The following is a 12,560-nucleotide window of genomic DNA, read 5'->3' as shown; positions in this document are numbered from 1 at the left end:
TATCAAGCCTATACACGCATATTTACAATATTTCACTCTACTGTTTTGTGTAGCCATGATCTGTATAGAATCAGAGAGCTAGATGCACCTATAAAGAAACTATTTAGCAATTCAGTCACAAAGCTGAACGAGCGCAATGTTCACACAGTCTTCTTCAAGAGGCCAGTCACTTATCGGTTAGCAGCATTTGTCTCAATTCGGCAATAACTCAGTCCGTTTTTTTTTTTTTTTTTTTCAAAGTTCAATCAATAACTCAGTCTTTTATCTGTTCAGCAAATGTCTCATCCGGTGTAGCAATGTCTCAGCTGGTTGTTTGTATCACGTTAAATTGTAGCAAGCAATGTCATTTATCACCCTTTCAATCAACAGCGTCCATAAAACTTTTCTTTTCTATTGGTATCTCTTCTTCTTCGTTCTCGAGGCTTAGAGATACAAATTCGTCAGTCCAATCGTCATTGACTACATATGCCCATTCTGGACCGGAATATCTCCTGTTTGGTATCCTTTTCCTTTTCAATTTTGCTTCTCTTTTCGATTCTGCCTCACTGGTACTTTCCTCTTTGGCCAAGTCTTTTCCTTCACTTGAGGTTGGTACCACGACAGACACTTCCTTTCTTTTCTCTTTCACTTTTGGCCTTTCTCCGTCGTTCAACTTTTCTCTAGTTCTTTGTTTTACTGGTGATATACTTAGTCTCCTCTTTGCACCGTGTCCATTTGATGGACCTGCAATCTTTTCTGTGGAAGCTTGAACAGTTTCGTTCTGTTCTGCCTTATCCCCTCCTTCTGGGGAATCAATCACGTTCTCTTTTTCTTTTTCTGTATCGTCTGCTTCTGGGAAAGCCCTCCTCTGATCAGGCTCTCCTGCTTCTTCACCTCTCTCGAGCCTTTCGTCACCTTTACTTTCGTCAGGCTCTTTATCACTTTCAGCTGCTTCAGGCTCTTTGTCACCTTCAGCTGCTTCAGGCTCTTTGCTACCCTTAGCTGCTTCAGGCTCTTTGTCACCTTCAGCTGCTTCGTCGCTGTCTGAGGTTTCTCCTTGGTCTTCCCCAAGTGAGTCTGTTGCTTCGTCCTCAGAGAATATTTCTCTCTCTCCTGTTTCTGCCTGTTCGTTTTCAGTTTGGTTTTGCTCTGTCTCAGCGCTCAGCACTGTTTTATCAGGCACTGGCAGTTTCAGCGCTTCAACTTCCTCATCTGTGGGACACAACACTTTCTTTGTGTGACTGGCGTGAATCCAGTTGGGAACTCCCGCACACTTCACAGCAGTAGTTGTCGTCAGGATCACTTGGAAAGGGCCTTTCCAACGGGGCTCCAGACACGACTTCCTCACGTGCTTCTTTACCACGACCCAATCACCTGCTTTCAGTGTGTGTCCTGGACCTTGAATCGGTGGCAAGGTGGTTGCTTCCACCTGGTGAGAGAAAGAGCGAACCACGTCAGCCAGACCTTTGCAGTAGTCTAACACCATATCATCTGTAATATTCAAAAGCGCGTTTGCGGGAACTGCAGGAAGTCTCATAGCCCTGCCCATGAGAATTTCGTGCGGAGACAATCCAGTCTTTCTGTCAGGGGTGTTTCTCATTGACATTAACACCAAAGGCAATGCGTCAGGCCATTTCAAATTTGTCGATGCACATATTTTCGCCATTCTTGATTTCAATGTACCATTCATCTGCTCCACCAGTCCTGATGCTTCAGGGCGATAGCTACAATGCAGTTTTTGCTCAATGTTCAGCGCTTCGCAAAGTAACTTTATCACCTCGTTATTGAAGTGACTTCCTCTATCTGATTCTAAAGAGATCGGGAATCCGAAACGTGGTATTAACTCCCTCAGCAATAGCTTTGCAACTGTAAGGCTGTCATTTCTACGTGTGGGGTATGCTTCAATCCAGTGACTAAAAATGCACACAATCACCAACACATACTTCAGACCTCCATGCACAGGCATCTCAATGAAATCCATCTGCATTCTACTGAAAGGGCCGCTTGCCCTACCAATGTGGCTCGCGTTCACAACCGTTCCCTTCCCTGGGTTCATCTGCTGGCAAGTGACACATCGATGGCAAACTGCTTCTGCAGCTTGACGAAATCTGGGGTTAAACCAATCAGTTTTGAACAATCTTATCATGGCATCTCTCCCTAGGTGAGCCTGCCCATGATAGAACCGCGCAAGCTGCGATAAGAGACCATTTGGCAAAACAAATTTTCCCTCATTTGAAACCCATAACTCATCTGGTCTCTTTATACATTGTGATTTAATCCAGGAATCTCTTTCATCCTCCCTGACATTATTCTGTAATGCTTTTAGTTCATCTGTTGTATCTACGACCTTCAAGGCAAATGCTTCAGCTGGTTCGAGTTCTGGTTCACTTATTGAATTCCATTCATCTCTGAGTAATATACAGTTCAAGGCACAAAATCTTGCGACTTGATCCGCATATGCATTTCCCAGAGAGACATAGTCCTGTCCTTTTGTATGAGCACTACACTTTACCACTGCAACTTCGGCTGGCATTTGAATGGCGTGTAACAATTCCCTTATTCTCTCCCCGTTTTTCACTGGGGATCCTGAAGAGGTCAGGAAACCTCTCTGTGACCATAGTTGGCCAAAGTCGTGCACAATTCCAAACCCGCACTGACTATCAGTGTAAATGGTGACTTTCATCAATGCAGACAATTGGCATGCTCTTGTAAGGGCTACAAGTTCTGCTACTTGTGCAGAATAGACTCCTTGGAGCCAGGATGCTTCCAAGACACCTCTTACAGTACATACAGCATATCCTGCTTTCAAAATTCCCATCCCATCTCTTAGACATGAACCATCAACAAAAACAATTTGGTCATTTTCATCAAGCTTAGTATCCTTAATGTCAGGTCGAGGTTTTGTGCAAAATTCAGTCACCTGAAGGCAGTCATGCTCGACGTCTTCAGCGTTCTCAATTTCAGCATTTTCACCAGGAAGCAATGTTGCTGGATTCAACGTAGTGCACCTTTTCAGCTGCACATTTGGTGAGCCCAGAATTATCGTTTCATACCTTGTGAGTCTTGCTCCAGTCATGTGTTGCGTTCGGGAGCGGGTCAAAAGTATCTCAACTGAGTGAGGGACCATGACTGTTACTGGGTGTCCCATCACTATTCCTTCACTCTGAGTGAGGCTGATACCAACTGCTGCTACGGCGCGCAAACACCCTGGAAGTGCTGCTGCGACCGGATCCAAAGTAGCTGAAAAATACGCTACTGGTCTGTTTATGCCACCATGGGCTTGGGTCAAGACAGACAAAGAACACGCATCACGTTCATGACAAAACAATGTGAAAGGCTTTGTGTAATCAGGCATACCTAAAGCTGGAGCCCTGCACATGCATTCCTTTAATTCAATAAAAGCATCCATCTCATCTCCTTTCAGCTCAATTTGATCCAAGGCATCCTTCTGGGTCAGTTTCAGTAGAGGCTTCGCTAGAGTTGAAAAGTTGGGAATCCACTGGCGACAGTAGCTCCCCATTCCCAAAAACTTCCTCACCTCCCTCCTCGTCTTTGGTGGACTCATTTGAAGTACACTTGTTATTCTTTCCTTCATTATTCTCCGTGACCCTTTCTCTATCTGGTGACCCAAGTATTTCACTTTCTTCTGACAGAACTGCAACTTCGAAGGAGACACCTTGTGTCCATTCCTTCCCAAATGGTTCAACAGAGCGATGGTATCGGCTGTGCAGCCACTTTCTGTCTTTGATGCAATCAGTAAGTCATCGATGTACTGTACTAGGGTTGACTCGAATGGCAATTCCAATCCTTCCAAGTCTTTCTTTAGAATCTGATTGAATATTGACGGTGACTCAGAAAACCCTTGAGGAATTCGACACCAACTGTAAACTCTGTCTAAGAATTTGAAACAAAAGAGAAATTGGCTATCCTCATGAAGAGGCACCGAAAAGAATGCTTGTGACAAGTCGATGACTGAGAACCACTCAGCATCGCAAGGGACTTGAAACATTATCACAGCTGGATTTGGCACGACAGGGCAACATTTAATTATGATGTCATTTATTTTTCTCAAGTCCTGTACAATTCGGACCTTTCCACTCGGCTTTATTAGTCCCATGATTGGTGAATTACATGGACTGCTTAACACTTCTTTCAGTACTCCCTGCTTTACAAATTCGTCAATGAGTTGGGCAACTTTCATGAGGGTGTCTTGTGCCATGTGGTATTGTGGGGTCTGGGGAAAGATTGCATTGGGTTTTACAGTCACTTTCACTGGTTCCACTCCTTTCATCAATCCCACCTCTTTCCCTGTCATATCCCACACTTCCTTTCCGACTGTTTCTCGTAATTCAGCTGGAATATCTTCTTCAGTTATCATCGGGAAAAGGCAAATCAGAGGATACTCCTCATCGACAGTTTCCATCTCGTCCCCTTCTACACTGTCCTCTTCTTCCCCATCACTGCTCGTCTGAATTTTAATTCCCTCGTTCGAACACATAATCGAACATCCCAACTTGCACAATAGGTCTCTCCCCAACAGTGCTATCGGGCTTGAGTCACATACCACAAATTTATGTAACCCTTGATAGTTACCAATACTGACTGGTACCGGATCTGTAATTGGGTTTGTCAGGTGCCTGTTTGCTACTGCCACTACTTGAACTGTTCTCCCTGAGAGTGGCAAATTCGGTACTTCAATGCTCTTAACAGTTGAACGTGTGGCTCCTGTGTCAACCAAGAATGAGACACAATGACCCATTACTCTTCCCTCCACATACGGACCCTTTTGATCAACTTCCAAGGATGCTGCAAGCACACAATCTCCTTCCTCTCCTGAACTTTCACTCTCCCATACATTGTTTATTCCACTCTCACTGTGTAATGGAAACTGTTGTACTGTGCCATTTGTACTCATTACCTGACCCGAGACCTGTGGAGGAACCATCACTTGCTGCTGACTCATTGGTGCCAAAGGTATTTGCATTTGCTGATTAGGTACCATGGGAAACTGCTGTTGCATTGGCTGCATTTGCGTCATCTGCATACGGGGCATCTGCATCTGCTGCGGCTGCATAGGTTGTAATCCCTGCAACTGATTTATGGTCTGAAAATTTGGGTTTGGACCTCTCATTTTCGGTCCCCTCATTGTCTGAAATGCATTGACATCATTGTTTTGCTGACCAACACCTGCACCTTCCTGCACCACCATCGGGCACTCGCGTTTCCAATGTCCGACAATTCCGCACACGTGACACGGCATCACCTTTTTCAATGCCTGCATACCATTCGGAGTCACAACAGTGTTCAAATCCGGACCATTATTCCCAAAACCTCCTCTGCCTCTGCCTCTCGCCTGTGGCTGAAACATCATATTTCCCTGCAACTGCGGCTGCGGTACCTGCTGTTGGAACCCTTGCAACCCCTGCAAACCTTGGAGACCTGTCTGAGCTGCTTTAAGTTGCATCATCATCACTTTCTCCTTCAACTTTTTCTGTTTCACTTCAATTTCGTTGCTACAGTATTTCGCATAATTCAACACCTCATCAATCGGTTTCGACTGCCAACAAATCAAATGCGACTTTATCATCTGACTTATCTCTGGTCTCAGCCCTTCCACAAATCTAAACACAAAATGAAGCATGTCCTTCGCCTCTATTGTTTCCGTGCCACTGTAGTTCTTGAACGCCTTCAACAACCTCTCATAGTAACTATGAATCGACTCTTTAGCCTCTTGGGCCGTTCGATCGATCTTCTGCCAATCCACATTTTTCGCGGCCACCTTCATCTTCAAATGCTCAATCACCTTATAGTACAAACTCATCACCATAGGTGATGGTGCACCCGTGTCCCTGTCTCTCTCTGGTTCACTTGTCGGCCAACCTACAGCTCTTTTGCAATCCTCCCACAAATCTGCCGGACCCACAATCTCAAAGAGAGTGTTCAGGTCTTCCCAGAGACATTTTGCAAGCTTCACAAACCTATCGGTCTGTTGATACCATTCAATCGGTTTCTCTCTCAGTTTGGGAAAATCATCCGTAAAAGACTGAATGTCACTTCTGTGCCATGGTACATGTATTAATTTTCCCCCTGCTGTCTCCCTCATTGGTAACATGGTTACTGCATCACTACTCTGTGGTCCTTTCTCGTTGAGCTCTGGGACACTGTCTTTCCTCTTTTCCTTTCTCTTTACCCATCTGCTTTCCCATTTGTCTAGGCACCTCCACACTTGTGCACTCTGCAGCAATTCTCTAAGGTGTGCCTTCATGCCTGCTGACCTCATGTGTTCAAAGTCTGTGGTCCCGAAATCCAATCTGTAGCTCCTGCTCAAGTGTTTCATCTTGTCTATATCAACCCCGTTTTTGTCAGCTATTTCTTGCTAGCTTCTATGTACCTTGTTCACTTCTCTCGTAATTCTGGGACATAGATACCTCAGCTCTTCTTCTGAGTAGGACTCTAACCTATTCACACCCATAGTCCCTTCCACCAATTCTTGTGCTTCCATGTTCAACCTGACCCTATTCAGATAGTCTTCTCCCTTCCCACTGGCTGAGCTTTGTGTGGAATTCAGACTGTTGAACCACTGTGTCAGCTGTTGCGCGTTCAACCCCATCAGTGTAGCATTCACATCGACTGCCATTGATGGTTGCGGCAACTTTTCAGTGTTCGATGATAGCGGTATCACCAGTGGGGGACTCGACCTCACCAGTGTTGACTGAGCACATATGGGACTAAACTCCATCAAGGACCCAGATCCATTTGGCAGAGCCGCTATCGGAGTTGTCTCTGGAGTGTTTTGAATGCACCTCCTTTCCATCCCGCCCTGCACCATTGATCCTTGACTGCTCATACCTGAATTAGGCTGAATATACAAAGGTACTGGTGGACCTACAGTAATGGGTAGGGATATCGCATCTGCGTTCTGTCCATTCCCCATGTTCTGAGACATGTTCATTCCCACACTATGGGTCATCATTGCCGGCATGCCCATCTGACTCCCCGTCATCTGAGCATGTGCGTTTCCCCCCTGCATCTGCTTTTGAGGCATCAGAAACTGGGTTGATTCAGCTTGTGCCAATGTTGGGTTGTGACCATTCTGTACTTCCATTACAGTCGGATCTATAACCATTCCCGTACTGTTGTCACTGCTGTAGTACCTTGGGACCTGCGGCTAATAATTTTCTGCTGGTTTCAATATGGGCACATCTGGATATATTCTCCTAACCTGCGGTACCTGCGGGGTGAACAGTAAACTCGGGTCCTTAGATCCCGATGACGCTTCTGAACCCGGAGTTTCATTATTCTGTACCGGTGCCGGAGGGGCAGAACTGGTACTTGGACCTTGTCCACTCTCTGCATAAGGTGGTGGACGGTCGTTCAGCAATTGCATGATTAACTCCTCATCCTCTAACTCCTCTTCTCTTCTCAACTTTTCCTCGTCCTCTCTATCCTTGGAACACCTCCTGTTTGTCTTACAGGTAGCTTTCTTGCCTGTCGTCTCTTCTTCCTTAGTGATTGCGGGAAACAGTTTTATCCCCTGCAATACATCTGACCTCCACACCTTCTGTGCATTATCCCACCTAGCGTCCGCTAGTGTCTTTTCTACCTTTCTTATCCTGGTCTCGAACTTATTTTGCTGTTGCTGTCTAGCCATCAGTTCCCAAATCGCTAGAGCCTCAAACTGTGCTGGCCTTAGGGGTACCTTCATGTCGTACATCGCGAATCTCAAATTCTCTAGGATCCTTATATTGAATGTCCCATGGATCGGGAACGCTACGCTCCCATGTTTCTCTGTCAGCTTGTGCCATTGCTTTAGCCAAAGGCACGGAACTACCCCTTTTTCCTCCATTACAATGTAAGCTGGTGTACCTTCGGGTGGCGTCTCTTCTCCTACGCTCGCTTTAATGTAAGACTCCCCCATCATCGCACTCCTTAATGCTTTAAAAAATTTCATTTTCTCGTCTTTTATTTCACAAAGTTTGTAATCAATAAGTGACTTTAATTCCCGGAATACTCTTCGCTTGCCTTTCCCCTTCCAATCGAGCCCCACGGACTGCGTCCAATCCGTGCGCGACCCTTCTCACCAACCAACCTATCCCAGCGCGGCTCCTAGTGACGTCACACTCACACACACTGCGGCTGACAAAGCCTCGCGGCTTGTCCTTCTTCACTCAGCTCCTCTCGTAACAACTTCTGGCATGTATTGCGAGCTACCAAAAATTATAATAAAACAGATCTGTCGGTTTACTACAGGAAAGGTAACACAATCGCTTCAGGACCTTAGGGATTTTTCACTAGCCTCGGCAGTTATTCCATCTTTCTCGGTCCCCACGTTCGCAAGCAAATCTGACCCGCAGACTGCTCTCAACTTGTCAGTGATCTATTCTAGTGCACTTAGAATTTTGTCAAAGCCCGAAGTCGAAGTTTTCTTTCACTCCCTTAACACACGTACCGACTCGTTGACCACGCCCGATCAACCTACTAAACCGACCAGACCACAACATAAAACAAGTGTCTCATACACTTTTCAACATACTCCGGAGTCTCTTGACCTCGCAGGGCCCGCCTCAACAACAACAACCACGTGGACCTTTTTCTGCACAAAGCGCCACACACACATGAAGTTCGACGACTTCCCTACTCTCACACTCGGAGTCGCACCTCCGCTATTTCTATGAAGTTCGACGACTTCCCTACTTCTACACTCGGAGTCGTACCTCCGCTATCCTCTAAAATCCTCGCAACCTTTTCACACAATCTGCGGCAATAAGCTGTGCAAGCGCAAAATCCTAACTTCACTCATACCATCACTAGTTCCGCCAACGCCGATCTCACACCTCCATTCTCTCCATTCGCAAGCTCCGAGATCCCGGGAAAGTCACGGTGGACCTAGCCCATCATCATTCTGTCAATCTGTTTTACCCAAGAAAATCTAGTTCAACTTCTCGAGTGGGATCTCAAAAGTCGAAACCGTTAATTCAACACCATGTATGTCTCGAATGGGGTCCCAAAAAGTCGAAACCGTCCTCTGCTACCATCTACTGATAGAGCGTTCCGTACCAATAATTTACCTGTATTTGGACGCTCTTTAGGCCGATGAATCTTTTGGCTAAGTGGGACTCTCTTCACCCGAGATCAGTCAATTTAATCAGATCAATAATCAATAACGAACATAAGCAATACCCTGATCAACATAACACTTAACAATTAATCCAGAATACATTTCGGCGAACCCTGACCTTTCGGTCAGGAATGACCACACCAGTTTATTCAAAGTTAATGAATTTATTTCCATATATTAACAAAGCTAGCACAATATAGATGTGTCTCAACACCAAATGATAAACGTAAATGAACATTAATAGCTGTCCATAACGACGAAACAGATGCAATCTATGCAGCATTTGAATAACAAGGCATTCGATAATAGCAATGCAAATCACTAAAACTATAATCTGTAATGAGCTAATTGCATACATTAGTCAGCCTAACAAGGTCTCAAATTGCATCGTGCAACAAAATGAATCCTCATCTAACCTCAAATTAGTATCGGCATGTGGGACTTCATGCAAAAACAATTTAGCAACATTAATTTGGAAAACTCCTAGCTAGGGATCTTATCAAAAATCAGCAGTTGGTCACCTAAAAGAAACACAATGCAATTGTACAATTTCCTTTCATATTTACCAATTACAATCAGCATTCAAGGAAGTCTTCGTCCAACAGGTACCGTTTCTTGATCAGCATGGGACGGGGCAAAGGGGCAGGGGTGGACGGGGCAGTTGCCTCACGGCGGCAAGATAAAATTACTACTTCATGCAAAGGGATCAAAGTTAAAGTCTCTAGGGCAAGAATCATATAAAGTCTCTTTCTCTCGATTAGAGAAAGCATCAGAGTCTCTTTCAAAATGGCGTCGCAGCAAGGTGGGCCATAATAGCTACAATGTCCTGCAAAATGGCGGGTAATGGCTGATAACAGCAATAATGGCTGCAATGGTTGCTTTCTTCTCGTGCACCTGGTTTAAATAGACAACAGTTCAAATCCAGTAGGGTCTTCCATTGGAGGGTTCATAGGTTGGCTCCAAATTATCCAATCAAAAACAACAGTTCTCAAGCTTTTACTTAAGCATACATTATCCTTGGAGACAGGTACGCAAGTTGCAACATTTTATACCAATTAACTCACTTTCAGAGCTTCCATTGTCCGCACCTGCAGAATGACCTTGGAGCAAAGAGAAAAATGCCAGGCTGGCACGAAACCTCAAGATAAGCATGTGAACGATCTCAGTGGAAAAGTACAGCTTCAAGCAAAAATACACGTTTATTAGCACATTGGAAAAATACGAGCATCTAAACCGTGAGACCAGGCAACTAGGCCAAGGCCTCCACTAAAGTAATGCTAAGCTAAAGCATTTCAAACAAGCAAATCCTAGCACACGTTTACGATTATGTCAGATTTGTGCAGTTCTAATACATCACGTTATATAAAGCACGCTTATAAATGTTGGCAAACTACTCTAAGGGCACATTTTGTCCCCGTACAATCTTTATTAGTTCGGTTAAAGTCACACTTGATTATTGCAGTACTACGTTTAAGCACTAATAAATGTAAAACCTTCATTTCTGCTTCATCACCATCAAAGACCAAAGTGAATACTTGGGCTACATCGACACCCACAAATGTTAATGGTTCGTTTGTAGTGACAGTGAAACACATAAAAAAACCAAAGGTGGAAGCCCTGATCCGTGTGCTTCAAGGTACAGCGGCAAGTGCCTGCTTGCTCAGTTTCATCACAGCTGCTGACATGGGACAGAATTCTGTGAATTACAACATGAATTCTCATTATGAATAGTAAGTCAATTCCCTTCATTAATTCATGGCTCGGAAAAGTTAAAGACTATGAAAGTAGAGCTGCATGTTAATGAGGATGTTTGTCCTATTGGTCAGAGACATAGATGAGTTGCTTTTCATTTACAAGAAGCTGTTGAAAAAGAACTTGAATTGCTACATAAGCATTATATTATTGAACGTTCCACTGTTCCAACAACGTGGGTTTCTCCCATAGTACTAGAGCCCAAAAAGGACTGTTAATGAGCTATGCACATATGTGTTGACATGCGCCTGACAAACAAAACAACTGAACAAAAACAACATTCAGGTCTGCACCTTGTTGACATGATAACGCAATTGAATGGTGTCAAGGTCTTCTTTCAACTTGATTTCAATAAAGGTTATCATCAGTTGGAACTTGAAGACAATTGCAGGAATAAAACAATGTTTTCTACACATGTTGGTTTGTTTAAATATAAGAGACTTAGGACCTCATTACGAGTGTGGCAGTCTTCAGACCGCCACAATCGCAGTGACATACGGACCATTGTACTCCAGGAGGTACCACTGCCACATTACGACCCTGGCTGGCAAGACCACCTAAAGATCGCCATTACTGCCATGAATGTGTCTCCCAATGGTTAGACGGCGATCTGAGTTGTGGTCAGCATGAGTGCCGCCATGCTGATTACAACTCAGATTTCTGCCAGCATTTCCATAATGGTCACCCGCCATGGGAAGGCTGGCGGAAAGCCAGTGCTGGGGCCCACTGCCCAGCACCCTCGGAATGCGCACTGTCTGCTTTATTGGTCTCGGCTCCCTTAAGGGAGACAAGACCAAAATGAGCACTGTTCCTACCGGTCAGTCCAGCAGGAATGCTGTAATACAAAGTTTCCACAGGGCAGGCTGGCAGGAACATTATAATACAACTGGGGGGACACCACTGGCATGGTGGTGGCATCCTCCCCATGGCACTGGCAGTCCTGTAGTGGGAACGCCAATGTTGTAATGAGGCTTATAGTTTTGGTGTGTCATCGACCGCAGAAGTTTTCCAAGATGTCATTCAATATTTCATACAACCTGTTGTGAATGCATTCAATTATAATGATGACATATTAGTTTTAGGAGCTACACAGAAGGAGCGTGATAAAGCTCCCACACAAGTATGTCAATTGCTCAGTGATGCTGGTTTGACTTTGAATGCCGACAAGTGTGCGTTCAGTTATACAACATTGAAATTCCTAGGCCATATCTTTTCTGATGGGGCATAACACCTGATCCTGCAAAAGTACAAGCTTTGGGAAATGCTGAAACCCCACAAGATATTTCAATGGTACGTTCTTTTCTTGGAATGGGCAGTTAGTGTTCAATATACATACCAGACTTTGCCACTGTTAGTGCTACATTACAAAAGTTGACAAAGAAAAACATGTTGTTTCAATGGTCAAAAGCATATGAGAAAAGTTTCAAGAGAACCAAACATGCCATTGAAAATGCTACAGAAATGACATACTTTAATTCAAAGCTTCATACAGAGATTGTGGTTGACGCCAACCAGGTCGATTTAGGTACTATACGTGCACAGCATAATGGATGCTGAAATGCTAGTCGGCATATTGTGGCCTATGCTAGTAGAAGTTTGTCTCAAACAGAATATGCTTAGTTACAGCCTGAGAAACAAGGTTAAGCCATGGTATGGACATGTGAACATTTCCATGTGTTCCTGCATGGAAAGCCGTTTACGCTGGTGACTG

The 12,560-nt window shown here is 44.6% G+C and overlaps 1 protein-coding gene across 1 annotated transcript in view; it reads left to right on the top strand.

Moving 5' to 3' along the window:
* Window positions 1-12,560, top strand: part of LOC138255249 (protocadherin-23-like) — a 486,186-nt gene that overhangs the window by 434,983 nt on the left and 38,643 nt on the right. The window lies entirely within an intron of this gene.

This window comes from Pleurodeles waltl, chromosome 1_2, assembly GCF_031143425.1.
Source record: "Pleurodeles waltl isolate 20211129_DDA chromosome 1_2, aPleWal1.hap1.20221129, whole genome shotgun sequence".
Lineage (NCBI taxonomy): Eukaryota > Metazoa > Chordata > Amphibia > Caudata > Salamandridae > Pleurodeles > Pleurodeles waltl.
The sequence above is the reverse complement of the archived record's forward strand: the minus strand, read 5'-3'. Positions and strand labels throughout refer to the sequence as shown.